The sequence below is a fragment of the Pipistrellus hanaki genome, assembly GCF_964339955.1.
Source record: "Pipistrellus hanaki genome assembly, chromosome: 5".
Taxonomy (NCBI): Eukaryota; Metazoa; Chordata; class Mammalia; order Chiroptera; family Vespertilionidae; genus Pipistrellus; species Pipistrellus hanaki.
In genome coordinates this window covers 11,402,846-11,428,077 of record NC_140507.1, presented here as the reverse complement: position 1 = coordinate 11,428,077, position 25,232 = coordinate 11,402,846, and the positions used below count along the sequence as shown (strand labels likewise).

The 25,232-nt window shown below is 37.8% G+C and overlaps 1 protein-coding gene across 2 annotated transcripts in view; it reads left to right on the top strand.

Annotated features, from left to right (window-relative positions):
- Nucleotides 1–23,274: 23,274 nt before the first annotated feature.
- Nucleotides 23,275–25,232, top strand: part of GABRA1 (gamma-aminobutyric acid type A receptor subunit alpha1) — a 53,713-nt gene continuing 51,755 nt past the window's right edge. The window contains exon 1 of one of the 2 annotated variants that reach the window (XM_084884122.1): nucleotides 23,275–23,738. The gene's annotated coding sequence lies outside the window, so the exon portion shown is untranslated. Of the gene's footprint in view, nucleotides 23,739–23,827; nucleotides 23,892–25,232 lie in introns of those variants that run through there. The other variant, XM_084884123.1, reaches the window with a different exon arrangement.

Genomic DNA, 25,232 nt, shown 5'->3' with positions numbered 1-25,232 from the left:
GGGCATGTGCCCTTGACTAGATGGAACCCGTGAACCTTTAATCTGCAGGCTGATGCTCTCTCCACTGAGCCAAACCAGCTGGGGCCATATAATCAGGGTCTCAATCAGAGCAATAACCAAGAATACTTGTCTAAATTTTTATATTATTATAATTTCATATTTAGACAATCATTTAAAAATTAAACATGCCACATCAATTTTAAACTGACCATTTTAATCATTGTTTTGAGCATGAGTTCCTAAAATCTTTCAAAGTTTAGTTTTTTAAGCTATATCTTAGCTTAAAGAATAATGCTTTCAAAAGTATGTTCCCATTAAACAAAAGAGAAAATTTTCCCTTATGTTTTAAAAGGATCCAAAAGAAATCAAAGTAGAGTTTATCTAATTTCAATCATTAACTGAAAACACCTAAAACAGAAAATAGAAAGAACAAAAACTAGAAATTTGTTTATATCCTGTAAGTCTACTGTGACAAAAAGAATTAGAGTTGGAAAAGTTTTTCTCAGATGAGTGTAAATTAGAAGGTGTTTGGCATCAATTTGGGTTCATTTCTGATTTTACCTCCACTTTTCTCCCTACATAGTGGCTCTACTTGGAAAAACATTTTATATAAATATTATTTACTTAAAATAAAAATACTAATAAAATTAAATTCTATTTAAATTATATTTTCAATTAAAATTTTTTAAAAAATGGTCCATGTTTGAAAGCCACTGAATCTAGACTTCATGGACCTATGTCTGCAGGAGGTGACAGTGCTCATATTCAGTAGACATGGGGATTTTATGGTAAAATTTCACCAGCTAATAATGTCCATTGATAGTGCCTTTTTCTTTCTAGTCATCATGTAAGTGACAAATCTCATCGACTCATTCAATAACATTTGAGCACCTATCCAGTGTGCAAAGGTGTACGTATAGGGCATTCTTTACCGTAGGCAACTTACAACCTTTCTTCACTGTCTCTAAATGTAGTTTCAGCTCACTCCTAAATAGTACTCAGTGTCCATGTTGCAAATATATATTTGTTGTTTCTCTTTTTTTTTCTCCCACACAAAGGTACCGTATGGAGTACAGAGCCACATGGTTGGAAATTATGTGAATAATTGTTTTTCTTTAGAGATTATCACTAGCTCCAGGTGAGAACATTCTCATTTCTAATCTTGGATACATATAGGATGCACTGTTGCCAAAGAAGGGAACTACCAGGTATGTGTTTTTTAGGAACAAGAGTTGGGAACTGTGTTTATATTATGACAAAATATCCAGAAGCACCACTCAAAATTTCAGTCATCCAAATGTTTTGAGTACATATCTAACACATTGGACAGATGGGAAGACATGGTAAAGATAGTGGTTGAAGAATAAGAGAAATACTAACATAACATCCTTCTTAGGGAAAACAGTAACAGAGTCTAACGGGTACCTCCATAGTTCATGGCCATCCTCAGAGACTGTTACTTTGTCTGAGATCCTTTTCCATTGAAGGAAACCACATTTACAACACCTAAGAATTCTGCAAGGAATTAGTCCAAGATTTATGGAGCTTAGTATCAAATACATGGAAGGTATCATAGCATCATACCAGGGGCACATACTCAAGCTCCTTGGCTTAAAAGCCTGGCTATGCCACATAATAACTCTGTGGCTTTGGACAGTTGATTTTCTTCTCTGTGCCTCAGTCTTCCTAGCTGTTAAGTATAAACATTACCTCATAGCACCATAGTCCATAAGTACCATAGTACAGTGGTACTTACCGTGTTGACACAAAAAATTAAATGGTAATAGTTATAAAGTTCTTAGAACACTGACTGTATATAGTAATTGTTACATGAGACATGTTAAATAAAATGCATTTGATAAGTACTTATCCAAGACCTCCCTCATTTGTGACTTAATACATGAATACATTAAAAGCTCCAACCGCATAACAGCTGTGTTCAGTAATGAACTACAAAATCTCAATAGCTTATAATTTTTCTCTTGTGTTACATGTAAACAAGTTAAAATATTGTTTCCTATACTCACCAGTGATGAAAATTTGGGCAAGTTACTTGTCTGTATGTCAGATTCCTCATCTGTAAAATGGGAATAAAAATAATACAAATGTACAAGGAGACTATGACATTGTAGGCACACCAAATGTTAATTTTATGATTAAAATTCTGTTGCCATCTGACAGATGAGAAAATTACATCTCAAAAAGATGAGGTGATATAAACAAAGGCCACGCAGCCAGCAAATAATGGATTATGGACACACTAATACTGATTTGAATTTAATTCCTCCTTCCCCTTTTTTATATTATATATGTAGGAAATTCAAATTGCAGAAATACAAACCATGATGCTATTAGAAATGTGGTCATGAATTTGAAAAGAAATAATTTTTTTCTTTAGTGTATCATATTTTAGTGGATTTATAACTTGCCACATTTGGATGCACACACAGTGTGAGAGAGTATGAGTTTGTAAGAAATAACAATGCTGGCCTACATCAGTGCACTTTTATCTCTTTCCCAGGCCTCCTTAATCTCAGCGAGTACAATGAGAGATGGAAACAATGGGAAAAGAAACCAGCATTTATGGAGTACTGATTAGGCTTCATGCGCTGTGCTGCAGACCTTATACTTCACTTAATTCCCCAAACTGCAACACTGTAAAATGGCCTCAATATCTATAAATTTTAATTCAGGAGCACTCCATTATTGTTTCTGGATTTACTATTGACATTGTCTGTCACTAACTTCCCATTAAATAAAATGTCATTTCCCAAGAAAGACTTTTCTTGATCAAACTGTGCAAAAGAGGCTCCATCCAAGTCATCATTCTCTGACATTGTAACATATATCTATAATCTTTATCCTCCATCATCAATGGAAACTTCACAATTGCAAAGGTATTTTCTTCGTCACTGCTTAATACTCAGTGTCTAAAACTGGGCCTGAATGAATGAATGAATGAATGAATCTGTGGATTCAAAATAAAAAGAATAAGGCTAAACATTCAGAGCTTGTAAGTTTTACAACTGAAATTTTAACTATAGGTTTCAGTTCAAACCCTGTGGGCACCCCACTGTGCCAGCTGTTTCTATTCAGCTTCCAATAGTTAATGTCACCATGGCCACGGAGAGCCCATGATGCAACATCCCTTTGAACCATGTGAAAGTGCCTTTCTGAGCTCAGTGGCATTTAATCCATAGCATACGATATATAAAGGAGCCAGTCTGCTAATAGAAAGGACATCTTGTACAGAAGAATCAGTAAGTCCAAAGGCCCACGTTTCACAGAAGAGTGTGGAGTATTCTAGAAACTGACCAAAGGCCCAGATGGTTGGACATTAGTGAGTGAATGACAAGGGGAGCATTTTAAATGAGCCCTAGCTCTTAGAAGGTCCAGTTGGCTATGTAAGGAATTCATATTTTATTGTAAGCACAGTAGGAAGCCACTGAAGGTCTTCAGTTAGAAGAGTGACATGATCTAATGTGAGTTTTTCTTTTTAAAGGTAAGATTTCCTTCCTTTAAAATAATGATTTAAGAGAGAGAAAAGAAGAGGGAGAGAGAGAAAGAAACATCAATGAAGAGAGAATAATCAATCAGCTGCTTCTTGGATGCCCCCTACAGGGAATCAAGCCCACTACCCAGGAATATGCTCTGATGGGGAACCAAACTGTGACCTCCAGTTTCATGGGTTGATGCTCACCCACTGATCCATACCAGCTGGGCTGATGTGAACAACTTGAAACAATGTGTCAATATACTATGTTAACTACCTTTGTTATTGTTTCAATGTAAGGATTTTAAAAATAATGTTCCCACTGAGGGCCTCCACTACAATTTACAAGGGATTTTGGTCTTCCTCTTCCATATGGTATAATAGAATATGGACAATTATAAAGTCTTTACATGTTGGTAAAGCCATAACTGTGGTAAGTAGAATATATGGTTTCATCCCATTATCTGTGAGTCTGATTCTTTACAAGGTTATAATTCAGAGGTTTCCCTCCTTCTACTCTAAGGAGTATAGATGATGAATGTCAGCATTACTATCTCTTTAAGGAATCCTTCTCATGCTTCCACTCTAAAGTGTTTCTTACTATTTATAACTGAAAAAAATATATGAGTAAAACTGCTCTTAAAAATTGAATTTCCTTATAGATCCTTGAGAGGTTACCATTACCTTTATCAAGAAGTGATCTCTTGAAGTACCAAAGAACCAATTAATGTGATTCTGAGAGCAATTTATATTTGAATGGTTTCTAAATATGTACTTTATGACAGGGAAGTAAAAAAGTACCTATTTGATTAATTTGATTGCTAAAGGTGAATCTCCAAAAAAGAGAACTCTTTCCCTTCAGTACACAGGTTCTTATTTTTCCCTAAAGCTAAAATTTGATAATTAAGAGCTTTCAAACATGACCTCTGCTGGGATATAATGGGGTCTTATGAAACTGGGGTACTAAATATATCTAGACACCTAAGGAAGATTCCTTAATCTTTTAACTGGCAGATCCTCAACTAAATATAATGAATGCTTTTTTATTATTTGAAATAATTTGTTTTCATGTTTTGCTCTTGTAAGAGAAGTAACCACATAGTATTCTACCTAGTTTTAAAAATCTGATTTGAATTATTTCACGTTTAGTTTCTAAACAGAGGAACTTTTAGTCTTTGATCTCTGATTTAAATGCTGTTTCTTCTGGCATTTTTCTTAAAGATTTTTCTAAAAATCAGGCATGAGTCTTTGTAAAGGAAATATGGTGGGCAGAAGCAGCATGGACGACCTTGAGTTCTAATTCTTCATACACAGACTGATGTCTCCTAGAAACCTAGTTGGTAGGGTGGAAGTGATGAGTTGTGGTTGGGATATAAATGACAGCAAAAGCCACCATTTCAATAAAGACTATAATTTGTCTCTTCAACATGGAGACTCCATGAAAATGTAACTCCTCAGCTAGAAATCTCATTCGGAAACATTTCACAGCTCTTACTTGAAAAGTAAGTGCTGTCCTTCAGAGGTGGGATTGTTGTGAAGCTCAGAATCTCCTCAGAATTTGGCATGGTAAGAGCTTGGTATAAGATCTTATGAGGCTGGATATACACTTTTGTTTTGTTTCAATGTTAGAGATGACAGGGGATCCTAAGGTTGACATTATTCTCCAGTGAAATGATGATTTTGTTTGAAATAGAGACTACACACATTTTCATTGATGCTGTAGCCATTGGTACCGTATTTTTCGGACCATAAGACGCACCAGACCATAAGACACACCAGTTTTTAGAGAAGGGAAATGAAGAAAAAAAGATTCTGAAACAAATAGTGTCCTAAAATATTTTATGTGCATTAAAACCCAACATCACAGTCATAAACACATGTAATCAACCCTATAAAGTAAACAGCAGCATTTAGAACCATTTTAGAGCCGGGCAAGCACACAGAGACCACACAGAGCCGGGCAAGTAAAAAAACTTTTTTTTTTTACAGTATATGTGTAGGCCATATTTGAACCATAAGACGCAGGGACTTTTTCCCCCCACTTCTGGGGGGAAAAAAGTGCGTCTTATGGTCCGAAAAATACGGTACTTTAATGTAGATGGTACTTCCTCCAGTGAAAGTGGCTGTGGCTTTAGTCACAATGCTCCAGGTAGGCAGAGCACTAACGACCTCAGCATCTTCTCAAGGCCAGGAATGAAAAGATGGGCCCAGGACAATGGGGCCCTCCTTGGCTAAAAATACAGAGATAAGAGGGCTGCACAGTGGCCAAGGAAGCACAACAAGCTTCATCATGGAGCAATCTGAAGATGGTTATGATTTTGTGCATTCACAAAAAAAATGGAGAATGGTAATTTAAAAAATTAATTCATGGAATCATTTTTTTCAAACATGGGCTATCTATTGGCACAGGAGTCAGCATTCCTTGATTTCCTCTGACTGTTGGTGAGGATCATGGAATTGACATTGTTCCCCGAGTAAACACTAGTGGTCTTTCTCTAGTCAAAGAACTTACTACTACAGTGATTTGCACGCTCTTGATATTTGCACTTGACCATTCCACAACCAGAAATTTGACCTTCATGTCATTGGCTTCTTCAATAAAATATAGACTGGGAATTATACTTATGTGTATGCATACCTGGTTGTAATATACCTACTAATGTGGTTATATGCATTTCCCAAATATAAAACTAAACAGGGTCTGTTACTAAGAAAAAAAAAAAAGAATGAATTCTGCTAAAGCTTTTTAAATTATGAAATACTAATTTCAAAAAACATGAGTATTTCTAGAAACATGCATTCTTTGTAACACAGTTTGGAAAACAGTGGTCTAGAAAATCTTCTTTAGTTTCTCTCCCCCCCTCCACGCTCCCTCCCCACCCCCCACCCCAAGGGTAACTCCATGTCATTAGTTATTAATTACCCAAGGACTGGGCTGCAGATCTCCTCGGGCTTGATCGCCTATCTTTCTATTATGTCAAACCTGCCTTATTAGTTCAGGTAACTTTTATTTATTTTATTTTTATTTTTTAATATATTTTATTGGTTTCTTACAGAGAGGAAGGGAGAGGGATAGAGAGCTAGAAACATCAATGAGAGAGAAACATTGACCAGCTGCCTCCTCCACACCCCCTACTGGGGATATGCCCGCAACCAAGGTACATGCCCTTGACCGGAATCGAACCTGGGACCTTTCAGTCCGAAGGCCAATGCTCTATCCACTGAGCCAAACCTGTTTCAGCTCAGGTAACTTTTAGTGTTCCCTTTCCTTTGACTTTGTGCATTTGTGATGCATATTCTGCAGGATGATCAAAATCCCTCCTCATTAAAGATATCTCCCAAAAAGTCATTATTTTTCTTCCAAAAATACCAATGCCTAGAAGTACCTGGAATAAAACATGGGTAAGCTATATTCTCCTGCTAGATGATCCATTTGGGCACTTCAGCCCATTGTCTCGCTCAGGCCTGGTGCATCTGTTGTCTGCTGTGGACCCACAGGAAGAGCAAATGGCATGTGCTGTATTTCAGCTGTTGTACAGGCCCAGCTCTTCAAACAATGCTGATGAAAGGCACCAATCATTTTGTCCCAGGACTGAGCCTCACGATCTCTGTTGGGATACTACAATGCTCTATCATCTGATGGCAGAGCCACCCTGCTTTATGAGGGAAGAACATCTGCGGGGGAAGATGCTGTACTAGAACACAGGCTGCATAGTCTGCAAAAATCCTGGATCTGGAGCCAGAGACCTGCCATGGGTCAAATCCTGGCTCAGGCACAGGCGAGGTGAAAATCTCAGGCGAAGAACTTTCCTCCCTGAGCCTGAATCTCCATCTCTGGAAGGAGCATCAAAGCATTTTGCAGAGTAATTTTGAAGTTTAGAAAAAGTATGAAAAGCATTTAATGTAGTTCTTGGCACAGGAATCTCTCCATAAATTGCTTTCCTTCTAGTCTTCCTCTTCTTCCTCCCCATCCTCCTCCTTTGCTCCTCCTTCTATTGTTACTTTTAGTAGTTGCAGAAGTATTAGTGTTTTAGTAGTAATAATAGTAATAGTGGTAATTAATTGCAATTATACTTAGTTTTGTTCTTCAAAAGTTCCTAGGTAAAGGCATTTTTTTTTCTGCTAGAAATCCATACACCTGAATTCTAGAGCACAAATGCATTCTTTATATTTGGAATACTCATAGTTTTTAAAGAAATGCAGCAAGTGATCCAATTTAACTTCACAAATAAAAAGAGACAGCATTTATCCCAGCTGACTATAGTCTATATCTCCCAATATTATCCGGCTCCTGCACTAACTGCTAAATTTATCCAGTATCACATTTCCTCTCACTCATTATATTCCAGGAAGACTGCTTTTATTCTTCTCATTGAAGCCTGTCTCTTCTCATTCTCTCTCTCCCTCTCCCCTCTTCCTTGCTCCTTCTTTCTCCTCCTCTTGTTCTCACTCTCTGTTTCTCCATCCTCCTGAAATATTCTTTCCCCCAAACTACATGGCAGACCTCAGACCACGTGTCACTCCTTTAGGAAAGCCTTGCCTGACGTCCCTAATTAAAGATGCTACCCCTAATCACATTATCCTTTTCATTCTGCTTCACAACATGCACAACCATCTGAGGTTTTAGATTGTATTTATTCACTTTTTAGTATTTGTCTCTGCTCACGAATAGGCATGGAGCCAGAAGGAGGGAACTTGCCGCTCATAGTCAATACTATATTTCTCGTACCTAGAACTATACCCTGCCACATAGGTGGTGCTCAATATAAATAAAGGACTTAATGGGGAGTGAACCTTTATTAAACATGAAGGAGGAAAATCACAGGCTACTGCTTACTCTTTTACCCCTCTAGAGCTTTTCTATATGCTCTGTCTCTTTATTTTTCTATGTTCTGTCAAAATCTATGAAGTGCCTAATACTTTACTTGCAAGCTAATGCTTTATTCTGCTGCAGTTTCATGGATGCTGGCAGGCATAAGACTCCTGGGCCAAAGACAAAGGACTTTATTATTCAAGGCATAGCAAACAGCATGAGTATTACGTTTGCATCAGTGCTGTGCACCCCGATTTCCACTGGGCCAGATGACACCCACATATGCAGTGGGTGCATCACAGGGGAGGAAGCCTGAACTCAGGGAACCCACGTCTCTTATTGTGAGAAGCATGCCCACACTTCACTCCAGAATGAAATACTATCCCCACCTGCCAAGGCTGTAAGAATACCTGCTCTTTCTCTAAAGATATATGCTCTTTATCATTTAAGGCTGTTTACTACAGACATATCCCTAAAAAATAACATAATCTGGAACAAAGCAATCGTTGTCTATGCTAATAAAATGGGCATGAATGCTAGAAAGCAAGAGTGAATTGCCCTAGCTGGTTTGGCTCAGTGGTTAGAGTGTCAGCCTGCGGACCAAAGAGTCCCAGGTTTGATTCCAGTCCAGGGCATGTGCCTTGATTGCAGACTCCTCCCTGGCCTGGGCCGCGGTCAAGGTGAGTGCAGGAGGCAACTCATTGATGTGTTTCTCTCTCATCGATGTTTCTCTCTGTCTTTCCCTCTCTCTAAAGATCAATGGGAAAATATCCTTGGGTAGGGATTAACAACCCCCCCCCCCCCACAAAAAACAACAACAGTGAATTGTCTCCCAATAAGTCCTTCTAACTTACACTTCATCCCAATGTCTAGTTTGTTTTCTTCTAGATTCTGCCTTAGATAAGACTTGTTTAACCCATTTGCTTGACCCCATGCTCCTGGATCTCAGGGAGCTCACAGTCTAATATTAGTGAGTAAGGAAGCCCATGTGTGTAGCCTCCTAAATATTGATACTTGCAATGCCGGCCACTGTTCCTCAGGCTCTCTTGCTAACTAGAGCCAGTAGCATGTAGTCAAGCAATGCTTCCCAATAAGACTGGAGAGCTGAGTATCCTCTGAAGGACATGGGGATAGTACCCCCCACAGGGGAAGTGAAGGCATAAATTGCACTGAGAAGAATCCCCTCATGCAAATCCCAGTTGTTGGTATTGGAAGCAATCATAATATCCTGACCAGCATGGCTCTAACCCTCTGAAGTTGGAAATGTACCTATCATAGCTTGGAATGCAATGTCTGCATGTGTAAGAGTAGGGTTAGGGGAGGAAACTTTTTAAATGCAGTAAAAGCTTAGGCACCAATACATGAACTGCCAAGTTCTTGAAACTGTTCAGTAAGATCTTTGGCCTTATACATAAGGGACATAGGGGCTTGGCATATAGAGAAGTAATTTTCTTGCTGAAGTACTGCAATAAGGGACATAGCCTTTAGTATTCAAAAAGGAACAGTGAAGGTGACAAGGACATATACAATTTGCAAAATGCAACACGAGCATTTTAAATCTATGTATAGACTCATGGAGCCAACGAAAAGTAATCATATGTGTTGGTTGATCTAATGTCAGTGTTCCTACGACTTGGGTCTTTCTGAACCTTTCTGACTGCAGAGTGCAGTCTTGAAGGCAGGACCACCTGAAGCCTGCAATGCCTGCTCATGTGCCAGCATCACTTCTAGAGACTTGAATTCATCCATTACATCCTACACTGTGCAGTGCATACAGAAAGGCCTGAGTTCCTGGATGTGTGACATTTACAGTTATTTTGTGAATTCTCAAGTGACAGTGAAACAGTGGTATTTCTTACAAAAAAATGTTTTAATACCAGTGTCTTAAGTAATGGTACGTACAGTGACATTCCTCTTGTATTATTGACTTTGAACCTCACTGTGAGAAAGGATACTGATTTCGATCTATAGATTCAGAAACTGGGTCTCAGAAAGCATTTATTATGATGGTGATAATAATATTATATGAACAGAAATAATATCAATAACATTTTTAAATGTTCATTGAGCGTTTATCATTGAGCTAAGCATTTTCTCTAATTTAGGTTTCATAAAAAAAAAAGTGAAGTAGCTTTTATTCCTAATTTTAAGGCGTATAATCAGAGATATAGAAATTCAAATAACTGCAGCTGAACCAGGTCCTGACCAATGTTTCCCTGAAACTGCTATGCAATATCCACTAGGACATCAATGTCATCGAGTTTCTTTTGAACAAAACCTCTCTGTCATCTTTATGGTTGGCCATCCCAAACTGGACATTTAGACCTTTCCTTCAACCTCTACTCTTAGTTTATCTCACTACCCTTCTCTTTAAAACAAGTCTGGAGGCTGACTTCATATGAATGTCCACTTAATCTTCACTTACTCTTCTGAAATGCAAACTTATTTATGGTACGTGAGAAATAAGAATGCTGAATTCATCTGCCATAGCTCGATAATAAAATGCAATGATCAGAGTTTTTAAACTTAGAAGTGTTTCAATGAAATCCTGCAGATATATTTATCAAAGATTGAGCCTGATCTTTTCATCCTTGAGAACGAAAGCTGTGCTTTTAACTTATGGAAAATAGATGCCCAAATTGCAATGATTATTCAGATGTGGAAAAAAATTGTCTTTCTTAGTCCAAATTATGCAAATTATACTTTTTTCTTGACCAAGAGGGTGTTTTTTTTAATGCCATAAACAGTGAATGTATGATGGTATACTTTTAGGGATGAAAACAGGGAAACTTGAGACATTTAAATTTACTCCCTGTTGTTTTTTTTTTAAATCCTCACCCAAGGATATGCTTTGTATTGACTAGAGAGAGAGAGAGAAATATTGATATGAGACAAAAACATTGACCAGTAATCTCTGTAAGTGCTCCAACCTGGGATCAAACCCACAATCTAGGAAAGCGCCCTGATTGGAAATTGAGCCTGAAACCTTTTGGTGGGTGGGATGAAGCTCTAGCCTACTGAGCCCCTGGTGAGGGCTTAAATTTAAGTCCATGTTTTCAAACCTATTCTCCCAGCTGAGGCCATGTGGAAGGAAACACAAACACAAACACACAGACACAAACCACAAGCTTCCAAATGAGAGAAAAGATCATGCTTGATAGGGTCTTAAGCTGTTTGCTTACATAACTGTAGTGCAAAATTGGAAAACAAAACTTAAGAGCAGATTCACTTAAAAATAAGCTATAAGAATTATATGATTGGTGAAGAGTTCCAAAGTCTATGGTCAGAGAAGTAGGTGAAAAACTTTGGATCCCATGAATGCAGTGCTAACATATTTAAACACGTGCTCCCTAGGGTTTTTAGCAAGCACAAAATGAATTCTGCCTGAAAGCACGCGCGCGCACGCGGGCCCACATACACACACACACACACACACACACAAACACACACACACAAAGTGGCTAAAAGTCTGCACTCTGTGAAAACGATGTGGTATTTATAGCATGCACCAGGGAGTCTTTCATACTCAACCATGTCTGTTCAGTCGATTGAAAGCCTTTATTTTTCAATCATTTGTTTTTGAGTTTATGGTAAGCCTATATGCCCATTTTTTGGAGCAGGGCCTACGATTCTGAACTGAGTGTCTCTTTCCTGCAGGGAAGTGTCACTCCTGGAGGACTATATAATGAGGAGGATGGGGAAAGTGAGTATGAGCTTCTAGCACTCTGCTGCCACTTCCTCCTCCACTTCCGAGAGAAGTGAATGAAATCTCAGCAATTTCTGAGACTCCAGCTCTTTCTGGGTGATAATTATAACAACAAACCTGGCTCTGTAAATGAAGAGTTAGACTTTTGAGGTTTTTGCTGAACTCTAGTGTCACTGATTCCTTTCTTCTATACCTAGGAATCGAAATAAAATCCTTTGCTTTTTTTCCCTTTTTGTTACTGTTTTATAAACACTTTTACAAAAAAAGGTGCAAACGCACTAAAAAAAAAATTATATTGTATGAAAAGGATAAAATAGAAAGGAGTGATCTCTGATAAGGGGTAACTAGCTAATACATTTATATAGGTTTCAAGTGTACAATTCTGTAATACCTCATCTGTACCTTATATTGTGTGCCCACTACCCAAAGTCAAATCTTCCATCACCATATATTTGATTCCCTTTATTCTTTACTGCCAGACCCACAAATAAAAAAAAAATAAGCAAGAAAAACAAACAAACAAAACCTCACAGGCACAGATAATAGTATGGTGGTTACCAGAGGAATCATATTTAGATGTTTGTTTCCTGATTGAGCAATACATTGCAAGTACCTTCTTGTGTCAATGGGTATATTTTTTTAAACACTACATACTCATAATTATATGTGTAAGTATACCAAAATTTATTCAGCTACTCTTCTATTTTTGAACTTTTAAGATGCCTCTAATTTTAGAGGCATTTACAGATAGTTGATCCTACATTAAAACTTCAACTATATATACCCTTCCCTACTTACATTAAAATATCTACCGAAAGCATACCTACAAATAGAATTACAAATTGAAATTTTGTATATGTTTATCATTGAATATATACTAACAGATTGCTACCAGTTTTATTACCAGCAACTGAGATGAACATTAAATAAATAAACTGTCTAACAAAATAGAAACAGAGGCATGGATACATGGAACAGATTGACAGTTGTCAGAGATGAAGGAGGATGGGGACCAGAAGAAAGAAGGTAAAGAGATTAAACAAAAAGACGCAGATAACAGTGCACTAATAGACAGAGGGAAAGTGGTGTGGAGTTAGGTGGAGGTGGGCAAAGGGGGAGAAAATGGGATGGAGAGAGACTTTGCCTGGGGCCATGGGTATCTGATGCACTGTGCAGATGATGTTTTACTGAGTTGTACCCTTGCAATCTATACATTCAATAAAAATAAAGTTAAATTCTTTGTTTTCAATCTGATTACAATGTCATTACATTGTTTTAATTAGCATTTATTTGATCACAATTAGAGTTTAATGCCTGCTCTCATGTTTCTGCTAGCAGAATCTCCTTATTAAATGTATAATTTCGTCCTCTTTATCCATTTTTCTGTGAGTTGTTTGTCTTTTAGTATTGACTTAGTTGATATATAGTAGTTTTTAAAGATTTCTTTCTTTACCAGGAATCCATTTTTATTTATATTTGGAAGTTCAAATATAATTTTAAGGGGTTTTATTCATTTGTTTAGTTCTCTTCTACTGTACGACTCATAGTCCTGTTCCATGTATTACATAAAAATTACTTCACAATGATTTGAAATTCCAGCTTTTCTTATAAGATTCTTCATATATGCATGGATCTGTTTCTGGGCTCTTCATTGCTTTTATATCTATAGAGGTATTTATGGACCAGAACTATTGAGCCTATTTATTATAGTTTCTTCATGTATATTTTTTACATCTGGTAGTATAATCCCCATGCCTAGGTTCCCTCACCCCAATTTTTTATGTCTTTGTTCAAATTTCTTTCTTCAGAGGGACATATACATTGACTTTATCAGCTCTAAAAATTAATTTGAGCATATTATCCACCACGTTTGTAAAGATTTTGTATAAAATAAATTTTTGAAATTCTAAAGCAGAAATAACACAGATATGAATTCTGCAAATGGGCATAGGAAAGTGAAACCCAAGGCTTGAGTATGGTGTGTCCCTGATAAGAGTCAGAGAATGCTGTTAAATGAGAGAATCTCAAATTTAGATTTTTGAACTGGAAACTAGAGAGAAATAATGATCTGAACAAAGCATGGTTACTGAGGCCTCCTCAAATAACAGTGGCATGAACAAATAACTACTTGCTATTGTGTCCAAGAGTCATGTTTTTAGATTTCATAAAATTTTTATTTTTCCATATTTGATGTGCTGAGCTCTGAAGACCATACTTCTCTTTATGTCTTAATCAATGTGTTTCAAAAGATAAGTGATTTTAGCAACTTTAGCCTAAGAATGATATTTCAAAGTGAAGAATGATTAAAAAAAAAATTGGGGATACAATTTCAAATCTTACACTTTCTCTTAGCTGTGCCCATGTATTATAGGTCAGAAGTTACTATAAGTTTTAAACAAATTTAGTCCTGTTTTTTTTTTCCTCCCCTTATTACATTTTCCTGTTGCCTCATAAGATTTTTATTTTCTTTTGTTCTTATATGTTGCTCTGGGCCAAATTACACATTGATTTTAGGATATGTGAGTAGAGGAGGCCACATTTTGTAATGGATTTTTTTTTCATAATTTATGGGGCATTCCATAAGTATATATATAAGAATAATACTTATATATGAGAAAGATGCTGTTCTGTCTGAGAATAGTATTTGTGTCCTCCTTAAGCCAAGGCTTTCTGAACCTTGACTGACCTTCCCCAAACATGTTCTTCTAAAGCCACAGGGCAATTTTCCTGAATTTGCTGACTTGCTTGGGAGCCTGACAAAAATTTCTTCAGGCGCTGAAATCATGATTTAAACATATGGCTGTCAGACTAACTTAGGGTAGTTCAATTCCTGAAATAGCTAGTTTTCCTAGAGGTAAGAGTCTCTCAAGGTCACCCAAAAAGTAACTGTAGTATTTTAACATGGTTTACAGAGCTAATAATAAAGGATAAGCACAGAACATTAATATAGTTAAGCTGCTTTGCAGACATGTTTCTAAATTCTGGCTGTATTCCACTTTGATAGCGTAGGAGAAATATAAGCACGCTCAAATTGGTCTATTAAAAATTCATAAAACAAAACAGAATGTTTTGTATGATTTTCAATTTAATAAGCGCTGACATTTGTGTTTAATTTGTATTTCAGAACACTGGTATGATTCACTTGGTTCATCATGGAATGAACTTCCCTGCTATAGTATTCCCACGTGAGTAAATGGAAAAAGCACTGTATAAAAATGGATCTCCACAAGGCTTTTCCCTGATTTTTCTTTGTCCATGAAAAGTGACTTTTCAACTTCAGAATTTGCCGAAATCATAATAATGGTTTGTCTTTCAATGTTCCTTTCTAGAGTTTCTGAACTGCTTCCTCCTTTAGCAATATCTACTCCAATTGTCAGAAAGGAGTAAGGCAGAGCAAGAGTAGGTATTTTCCTTAAACTCTTATTCATTAATTTTCACCCCATCTATTTTATATCCCATTTTGTCTGATTTCAATATTAAGCTATCCTATATTTTCACTAAACATACTTGTCTTAATGCCAAAGAGCAGAAGTTGGATGGAGACAGAATTTCTTGCCTTCTGTCATAGGGTTATGGTTGAGTCTTGCACTTGCTTCAGCCTTAAACATTTTATGTTTTATGTCCTACAACCAGATAAGTTGAATTTCTCTGAGATAATGAATTCGCTCTCTTTGCAAAGGCCAAAGCTTTCTTGATTAAGGCTACAACTACATGATCAAAAGAACCAAATGGTCAGCCTGGTATTTGAAAAATTTTGGCTAAGTGAGTTGGTTCAACTGCAAAACCACAACATAATTGGTTGTGATATACAAAAACTTAATTTCAAAATCAGGGAAGCTAAGAAATGTTCTAGGAAAAGTTGTATGTTTTCACAGACCGTTCACAATGTAAAAATTATATTAATAATTACCATAGTTATCAATGGTAATATGTTATCTGTTATTTTAATATGTTATCTACTTTGCAAGTATGAGTTCATTAATATTCCATGCAAAGTTAAACTATTAGTCCTCTGTGAAAAATAATGAAACTGAAGCTCAGAACAGTTAGGTGGCCAAACAGTAAGTAATTGCCAGAAAAAGAAAATATCTGACTCCAAATTCCACTTTCTTTTCTATAAAAAAAATAAGATCTTTATTTTTTAGCCTGCATGCTAACCTATACTAATCAGAGTAGTATAGGTTACTCTGATTACCTATACTAATCACTACAAACTTCCTAATTCATAAGACCTGCATTTCATTGTGTAATTATTTGTGAACAGAACTGTTTTCATTGACAGTGCTTCTCCCGCCCTACACGGGAAAGATTTACATGCATTGCCTTATAATCACAAGTTTTTGAAGCCACAAGATCTATGCCTAGGTTAAAATCAAGGCTGATTTATAAGCCATGTGTCTCTGAGAAAATCTATTTGTTTTGAACCTAAGTTCTCTATCTATAAACAGCATTATTGTGAGAATGCAATTGTGAAAGTTATGTGAAAAAACACAAACACTGCAGTGTCTGGTATATTATAGGTATTAAGTAGGAGATAATCTCTCTCATATAGGGAAGGAATTGTAGTTTGGAGTTCATTCTCTTATCTTCTTAAATGAAAATTTAAAATTGTCTACTTTATGTTTAAATTCTAACACCAAATATGAGTAGTGACAAATAGTAAGCACACTCAATTGCCTTCAAAATCACACTTTATATCTTCCCAAGGCAACAAAGCACTGTCATCTTAGAAGCACCGAAGTGTAGGACACCTAAATATATCTTTGTCATCTTGATTCTATACGTTAAGTTTTCTTACGTTGTACCGATTTACTCATCCATTGCAGTGCTTTCTGGCCCAAACCTAGAGTTCTCATGGAAGAAAGTTTATATTTCAAAGATTTGTAGGGGCTTCTAGTTTCATAAATAAAATTACTCAAAAGTGATCATCATTCATCTTTAAAATTCATCAGTTCTTCCCTACCCATGCCTAATCTCACAGATGTAATTAAAATAGAGGCTATACATTTTTCTCTAATAAAAATCTTAGTGAATGTTATTAAAATCAAAATTGGAAATGGATTGAATTTTTTTTAGTTTTAAATTATAGTAAAAAATTTGAATTAGTTCTATTTTCTACATTTAACACAAGGACATTAGTCACATTTAAATATATTTATGAATAATCATAATAAGATGCATTCACAGCCACAAACTCATTTTCAATTTATTCCACAGAACACGATTACGTGAACACCAAGAATTGGGAACTATTGAACAGATGGGGCATTAGTGTCTTAATTCTTGATCTTTGTTCTAGTAAATCCTTCCATTGCATATCCTTTCCACAAATACTTTAGCCATTTAGGGAAGACTGACTGATTTTTTAAATGCTGCTTTACTGTTTGTGTCACTTTTTGTGTTTTACAGATTCAAACAGAAATATGTAAACTCAGCTGCCCAACAGGATAATGAGACCACATTAAAATTCTCAATATTCTAAATAAGGCATAGGCCTAATCATGCCAGAAGGCTATAAACGAAATGCAGTTTCTGGGTACCAACATGCCTATTTATTATTATTATTATTTCTGATAAGTAATCTAAGTTGAGTCTCCAAGTCAGATCTTTATTTTTCAGCCTGCATGCTAAACAATTATGATACTGATTAAATACCTATTCATTATGTTCACCTTAATGAAGAAAAATAGGGATAAAGATTCTACTGGTTTAAAGGAGTTTAAAGAGACTATGTACACACACACACACACACACATATCCTGAATGTCTTCATTTCCCCACAAAAATAGAGTACATGCTTCTTATGTCAACTCATATAGGATATAACATCTACAAATATAACATCTAAAACTGTGACATTTTAATTAACAATATCTGGCTGAAACCGGTTTGGCTCAGTGGTAGAGCATCAGCCTGCGGACTGAAAGGTCCCAGGTTCGATTCTGGTCAAGGGCAAGTACATTGGTTGTGGGCACATCCCCGGAGGGGGGTGTGCAGGAGGCGGCTGGTTGATGTTTCTCTCTCATAGACATTTCTAGCTCTCTATCCCTCTCTCCTCCTCTCTGTAAAAAATCATTAAAATATATTTAAAAAAACCACAAAAAACAATATCTGCTTCCCTATGCCCTTTGACTTACTACATTACACTTTTCAAATTGCTAATGGTATCTAGAGTCATTTTAGAAATTGATATTGTTATATTTTTATTGATTTCAGAGAAAAAAGGAGAGGGAGAGAGGTAGAAACATCAATGATGAGAGAAAATCACTGATTGGCTGCCCCTTGCATGCCCCCTACTGGGGATCAAGCCTGCAACTGGAATCCCTGGCCAGGAATCAAACCAGTGACCTCTTGGTTTATGGGTCGATGCTCAACCATTGATCCACACTGGCTGGGTAAAATTACTGATATTTTATTTGATATTCTAAAATATCTTTCAACTATCAGCATATTATCACTCCTCTTGACTCTAAATAAATCTGTATTTTTCCTGCCTGGGTTGATGGGTTTAACAAAGTGAGAAGACTTGGAAGGAAAATGGGTGAATCTGGATTACACATGAGTTGCTGATAAATGAAAACTGCCACAGAAGAAAATTAAGTTGTGTCCTACTTATATGACTATTAAGTAATACATATATATATGACATATATATGGGTATTGGTTGGGTCCTTCTTAGATCTTATGGAAAAATAATGTAAAATGTTCTCTGGGGGCATCCATGCTGGCTGTAGTAGCTGTGGTGTGAACACGTGCTGTGGTTGGATCTACCATGGTGCATAGGCTCTTCAAATCCCCTTGGATTGGAGCGTGTGTAAAATACTCTATGCCTAGGGCAGGTGTAGTGAAAAGTGTCCCTTTTCTCTGAATACCTTATAAATAAAAACACAGGCCTGGGATTAAAGTGGCGTGGGAGTTAGCTTGTCATAGTACCTTTTCTGACAACTGAATATTTTATGTTTCAGTTAAATCTTATGTAAAATATGGAAAATATAATCAGTATTAAGAGTTACACGGGAATACTACTGACAATGCACCAAAATGCTAAAAAATAATGACTCTATGTTCAGATAAAAGAGAGGAAAAATGGCATTCATTGGACACCTCTTAGGAGTTACACAAGATGATTCTTTTTTCCCCATGTTATGCCATAAGCAGTTAAGGATGTACTGTTATCTCATTTTAAAACATGAGCTTCAGAAAATTCGGCAACATACAGTTATTAGGTGTCAGTGACTTCAGACTTATGTCCATGGATGAGCATTCAGTATGCCAGGCTAACCTGGGTTCTACCTCTGCACAGATCACAGGAAAAACTGCACAGTCTCTGCAATCTGTCAAAGTGGTTGTGGCTAACTATTTCTAAGTCCAGTTAGAGTGCCAAATATTTAAGACTCAAGTATTTGAGGGGAAACTTGGTTTTGTTTTCATGATACCTACCATGCCTCTCACTATGCTGAGATATTAAACTAGCTTTCCAGGCTGGATAAAATAATTTGTCTAAGTAATGCAGATGAAAAGAAGTATCTAGGTTAAGGTTCAAAATTACTCGATTACATACATCATAGTTTTTTCCTTTCCCCAAATCAAACCTTTATTTCAATATCAATTATAAATGATGAGCTAGCCTTTTAGATGTGTTGGAATAGTTCATTAATAAGATGGTCTTTATTTTATACTGGGAAATTAGAAAAAAAAGGGCTAGTTTAGTGAATGTAAATATTCTATATAAAATCTAACTATATATACACAAATGTAGGGAAATCATCTTTAATTATAACCTGTATGCTTATTGTTGCAAACTGATAACCACGTTTCACAGTATGCTAATGTTAAAATATAATTTCAGTCTATATATCTGAGCCATGCAATTACTTTGAAAATGACCACTTCATTCTAGATTTCAGCTGAAGCTTATTTGATATTTTATCATTTTACTTGTATCTTTTTTTTCTTCACTCCAATTTATTTTGTAAATGATAAAAAGCCACACTGAATTAATGAGAACACTCTTACTATTTTTTCCCCCTCATTTGGGTCCACATTTAGTTGAAAGAAGTAAAAAAACATTTCTGTTGAAAAGAATCAGTGCCACTTCAATTAGGTCAGGGCTCCCTGCCATTTAAAATTGACAGAAAAAGCAAAATGTACCAGACTGTAACACTAGAAATAGAGCTATTAGGCCTCCCCAGGATCCCTGGTCCTAGGTTTGACCTCAAATCCCTTCCGCCCAGAACTAGTGCCTGTGTGGAAGGCCTTTGCAGCTGGCCCCATAAGGCAGGAGGAAAATAGCAGAAGCCTCTGAAATACTAAAGTAAGCCTATTACATTACAGTTGGATGTACTAGATTATTAAAATAAAAAGTCTCGGTGTGAATAAATACTCAGAGGAATATTTTATGTGACAGACATGAAGATGGTCAATGATAGACATAAGATAAATAAGATGGATTTTAACTTGAGCTCACTACCACAGAGTAAGGAAATAAAGTAACATAGAAACATGGTTAAGAATAAGCCTTGAAGTCAGAAGATATGGGTTTGCATTCCACCATGAACATGCACCAGCTGTGAGACCTTGGGCAAGTCTCATGCTCTCCATAATTCAAAATTTATTGAATAATTTGTAAAACGGAAATATTAAGACTCTCTCTCACAGTCATATTTTCAGAATTAAGTGGCATGATGTATGCAAACTGATTAGCATATTATTTGGCACCAAGTAAATATTTTAAGACTATTGAACATATGGTTATTGTTATTTCAAAACTTCAATCAGATTCACACACACTTTGAAGAGATTCATTCCCCTAGGTAAAAAGTAAAAATAATTTCAACAATCATCTAAGGGGTTAAATTAACAAGACAGTATAAAGTAAATTATTTCCTCTCATTAATTTCTTATATTTTATTCTCTCTGGCATTATGTGCAAATGGCAATAATACCTTAGATGGGAAATAATAAACACAATAATAATTTATAGATGCAATTGCTATTTTTTCAAATGGTCAAATTATCAAATTTTAAACACCCACAAGGTATCAAATTTACTTATTAAAAACATATGATACATATCACAAAACAAGTTACACATTAATCATCTAGTAAAAACTACCTTTGAGTTTTTGAAATAGAAAATCATAGTATGGACATTTTCATTTTCATATGTGTGCTATATTTGAAGATATACCCAATAGTTATTTATAACTACTTGTTTCAAAATATATGGAATCACTATGCAATCGATTCCTGTTGGATAGTAACATGACTCTTACAGTCTGAAGCAAGATGTAATTGGATTTATTCTCAGAGATTACTGTTCAAATGATCAAGTTTCAGTGGCTGTGCTCATAAAAACATCAACGGTATGGTGATTTGGTTGTATTCATTAGGTATAGGAAATAAAGTTATTCTCAATTTGTAGAGGAAAGTAAAAGAAGCTGAAAAAATTCAACTAAGAGAAAAAAAAACCACTAAAAGATCACATTTTTAGGACTATCAGTCTTTGTTGAGTCAAAACAAAACCATGGAATTGCATTATATACTATCAGGTTAAAAAAACAAACTATGTTTTCTTATTGTTAACCTCAGATTTCAAACCTTACTAAAGTGAGTTTTAGTCTCAGAACTGCTCAATAAACAACTAAATTAATGGACAAACAAATTAAATAAAAATTGGGTCATGTCACATGGGGAAGTTATGATGTTTCTTTAATGGGTACCTTTAAGAATATATGAACATTTGTTAAGTCTCAACAGAGTAGGCAACTCCTGCCCAGAAATAGGTTATCATAAGCTGGTCTATCATAATTCCCCCTTCCTCAAAGATTATTTTTTTCTGAAATAACTTCCTGCTAACATTTCCCTTTGAAAACTCACAAGATAACCAAACCCAACTGTGGATGTGGTCTTTAATGCTAGATTCCTTGTCATTTCAATCACCTGCCTTATGCTTTCATCTTGGAAGATGATTGTGCTGCAGCACAAAATCAAGGAACACTTGTAGAATCCAAACCTAGGAGTGGCATGGACTAGTGTTACCTTTGCTTAACCAAGGCCTGCCCCTTCCAGAATTATCTCCTATGCTAGAAGTCCTCTTGGGGGAAAAAATGGCTAGGAGCTCACCAAAGTTGGAAGTTCAGAGTTTATTTACCAGAAGCCTTAGATGAAGGCACCCCATCTTTTCCACCTAGTTCTGGCGAAAGTGCTGAAGGGACAGCTCCCAGCGCTTTGGGTCCTTTCAGTAAGTATCCCAGGAAGATAGCACCCATCTCCTCCCTGCTACAAACACCCATTCACAAAATCCAAGGAGAGAACCACAGCCTCCCCTGACTCCTTAGAGATTTAGTGAGACTGCAATTGAAACACACCCTCCTTACCTAAATATATAATGACTCCTGGGTGGAGAGCCACCAGAGCAGAAGGGCAGAGGTAAACACCAGGAGGGGGTTTGGGTCCTGACTTCTAAACATCTTTTTGTGCATCTCTCCTCCCCATCTCCCGGTTTCCTAATCCCTAGAACGATAGCATGGGAGGCAAAGGGAAGATTCTGGGGATGGAGGTAGGAATCTCCGACCTAGAAATGATCTGGGCAATGTATTTAAAGTTAAACACTCCTTGTCTTAGGGACCCAGAGGCAGTTCCCATGTAAGGAGCCTGCGTTTTCTCCACCACCAAGTCAACAAACAATTGCATCTAAAGGTTAAAACCCTGATGGGAGCTAGCGAGCGTGCTCTTGCTGTCCTCTCTCTAAGCTAAGGATGGGTGAAGGCGGGTTGGCAAGCGCTCACAACCGGGGAAAGTGCGAAGGATCCCCTAAACCCTGGAGCCAGTTGGTTCCCTGCTGTCCAGAACTCTCTTCCGGCCATTGCTCACCATTCGTGACTCTGCAAGACGGGGCGCTCAGACATGTGTGTGGGAGTGCGTGCGCGGGGGACGGAGGCGAGGGCAGCGTGCGCCACATGTGTGCAGCCCTGCGTCTGCCTCCCTGCTCCGCGCCTCGCCTTCATTCATCTGCATGCTCTCATCGCAATTCTGATCAGAGGCGGGCCAGTTACCCCCGATCCGCTTTGTTTGGAACGGGCACACGTTCACAGAGCGTGCTCCTACATGGAAAGTGGACCAAAAAAACATCCTGAACGTGGGTCCTAGGTCTCTCCCCCTGCCTCCCCTTCCCTCCCCCAGCTGGACGCCCCACAAACAGGGAAAGCTCGCAGCAGCAGCAATCTGATGGTGGAAGGATCTGAGTCTGTAGCTGGGGAAGGAGATGAGGGCCAAAAGCGGTGCAAGTTAAATGGTGCTGCATCTATATAAAAAAAATAAAAGTAAAAAAATGGGCGGATTGGTCTCCAGACCCAGAGGCTTGGTACCACCTTCCTTTCTAAAATAAAATCTCTCTGGCATGAAGTCACCGCCTATTTCACATCCGGTTTGCCCTGGGACGTATTACTACTGTCTCGGCAGAGAGAAATCTTTTGTTGTGGAGCCGCGGATTGGATTTGGGGGAGCCAATCTGGGTGTGAAATCCTCGGCAGAGCAGCACGCAGAGTCCATGATGGCTCAGACCGAGTGAGCGAGCGAGCGAGCGAGAGGTTGGGCGCAGACGCCCCTCTGCTCGCCACCGGGACTCGGGCTGCTCCGGGCTCCCCGCGGCTTCCTCTCGCACACACTTTGCCCGGGTCTGGAGCAATCAATCGATCATCGATCGGCGCCCACGGGGGCCTGAGGTAAGTGCTGCTTCCGACCACAGCACGCAGGCAGAGCTCGCTCAGCGGCTGTGGCTTTGCCTAGCGGGAGAGCCCGGCTGCTGCCCACAGACAGACGCGGGAGCCAGGGGGGACCAGGACCGGGACCCGGGACCAAGCCCGCTCCCATCGCAGGTAGCATGAAGGCATGTTTTCCTTGCAAGCTGAAAGCTGCAGCGATAGAGGGGGCGTTTGCTTTCTATGGACTCTGTTTCTCTGTCCCCCCTTTCTGAAGCAGATTGGAATGTGCATCCCACAGGGTGGGTGGTGACCTGTTGTTTTGGTCGCGTTGCTGTTGTTGTTTTCCATCCCACCTCCCCTCTCCCCAAGAGGGAGTCGGGGTGAGGTGGGGAGGGGCTTGGGTGGGCACAGCCTGAAGTTAGGAAGGCTGGGACAGAAAACCTGTCTCGCTGTTCCATCCTGGCCAGGGAGAGCCATCCTCCTCTTCCAGCTGCAAAACGCCTCTTCTCCCCCTTTCGGTGGACACGCTGCTGAAATGCCCCTTCCTGGGGTAGGGGGTCTCCCTGATTCCAATGCAAACAACTCAACTTCTCTTTGGAAGGACATGGGCGCCGTGGAACATGGGTGTTTGGAGTGCGTTCTCGGTGGGGGGAGGTGGGGGTGGAAAAGGGGGAAGGAGGCAGCTTCACGGTTCTTTTAAACTATTATGCTTGTATTTGCAAGAAACTTTCTCACTGAACAACTCCCGTGCCGTGGTGGTAGGTTTGTTTTTCTCTTTCCAAAATGTTAGAGCAACAAAAAGCTATGGTACCTTGCCTTGGGGTTTTGTTCTGTCTCATTTACCCTTTCAGGAATTTTTCAAAAAAGAAAAACCGACGCGTATTAGTAGGGGAAGAGAAACCGTTTTTCTTTCAGAGCAGCTGTCAAAGACTAATAAAAAGGACGAATTATAATCATGCAATTTCGATGCAATGTTTTAACATAATATAATTGATCTCATATTTCCTGTCATATCCAACTCATCTGTGTCAGCGCCAGACAGTAAATTAAGTGGAAAACTATGATGCTCCCAGTTCTTATCTCTAGACCATTTCACTCTAAACACATTATGTTGCATTGCTTACATGCCTGTTTGTAATGGTTTTTGCTGATCTAAATGATCCCAGAGAGTGTGGGAAGCATTTGGTAGCTGTATTTAAAGGCATACTGCATTTGATGATAGAGTGCTCAGTGAAAAATAGGTTTTAAAAGATTTGTTATACATTTAGGAAATTGCTAACAGATACCTTGAACATTTCTCATATTGTGACTGGGATGAATTATAGCACATTAAATCAAATGTTGCCATATCTGCTCTTTAACTAGGTAGTGCAGTGCCTTTTAAAAATTGACATCACCAATAGACTATACTTTAAAAAAAAATTATCTAAGCCTTCCCTATTCCATTTCTCCAGCATCCCACCACGAAGTCTAAATTCAACAATCAGATGGTGATTAATTACACTTTACCTACGA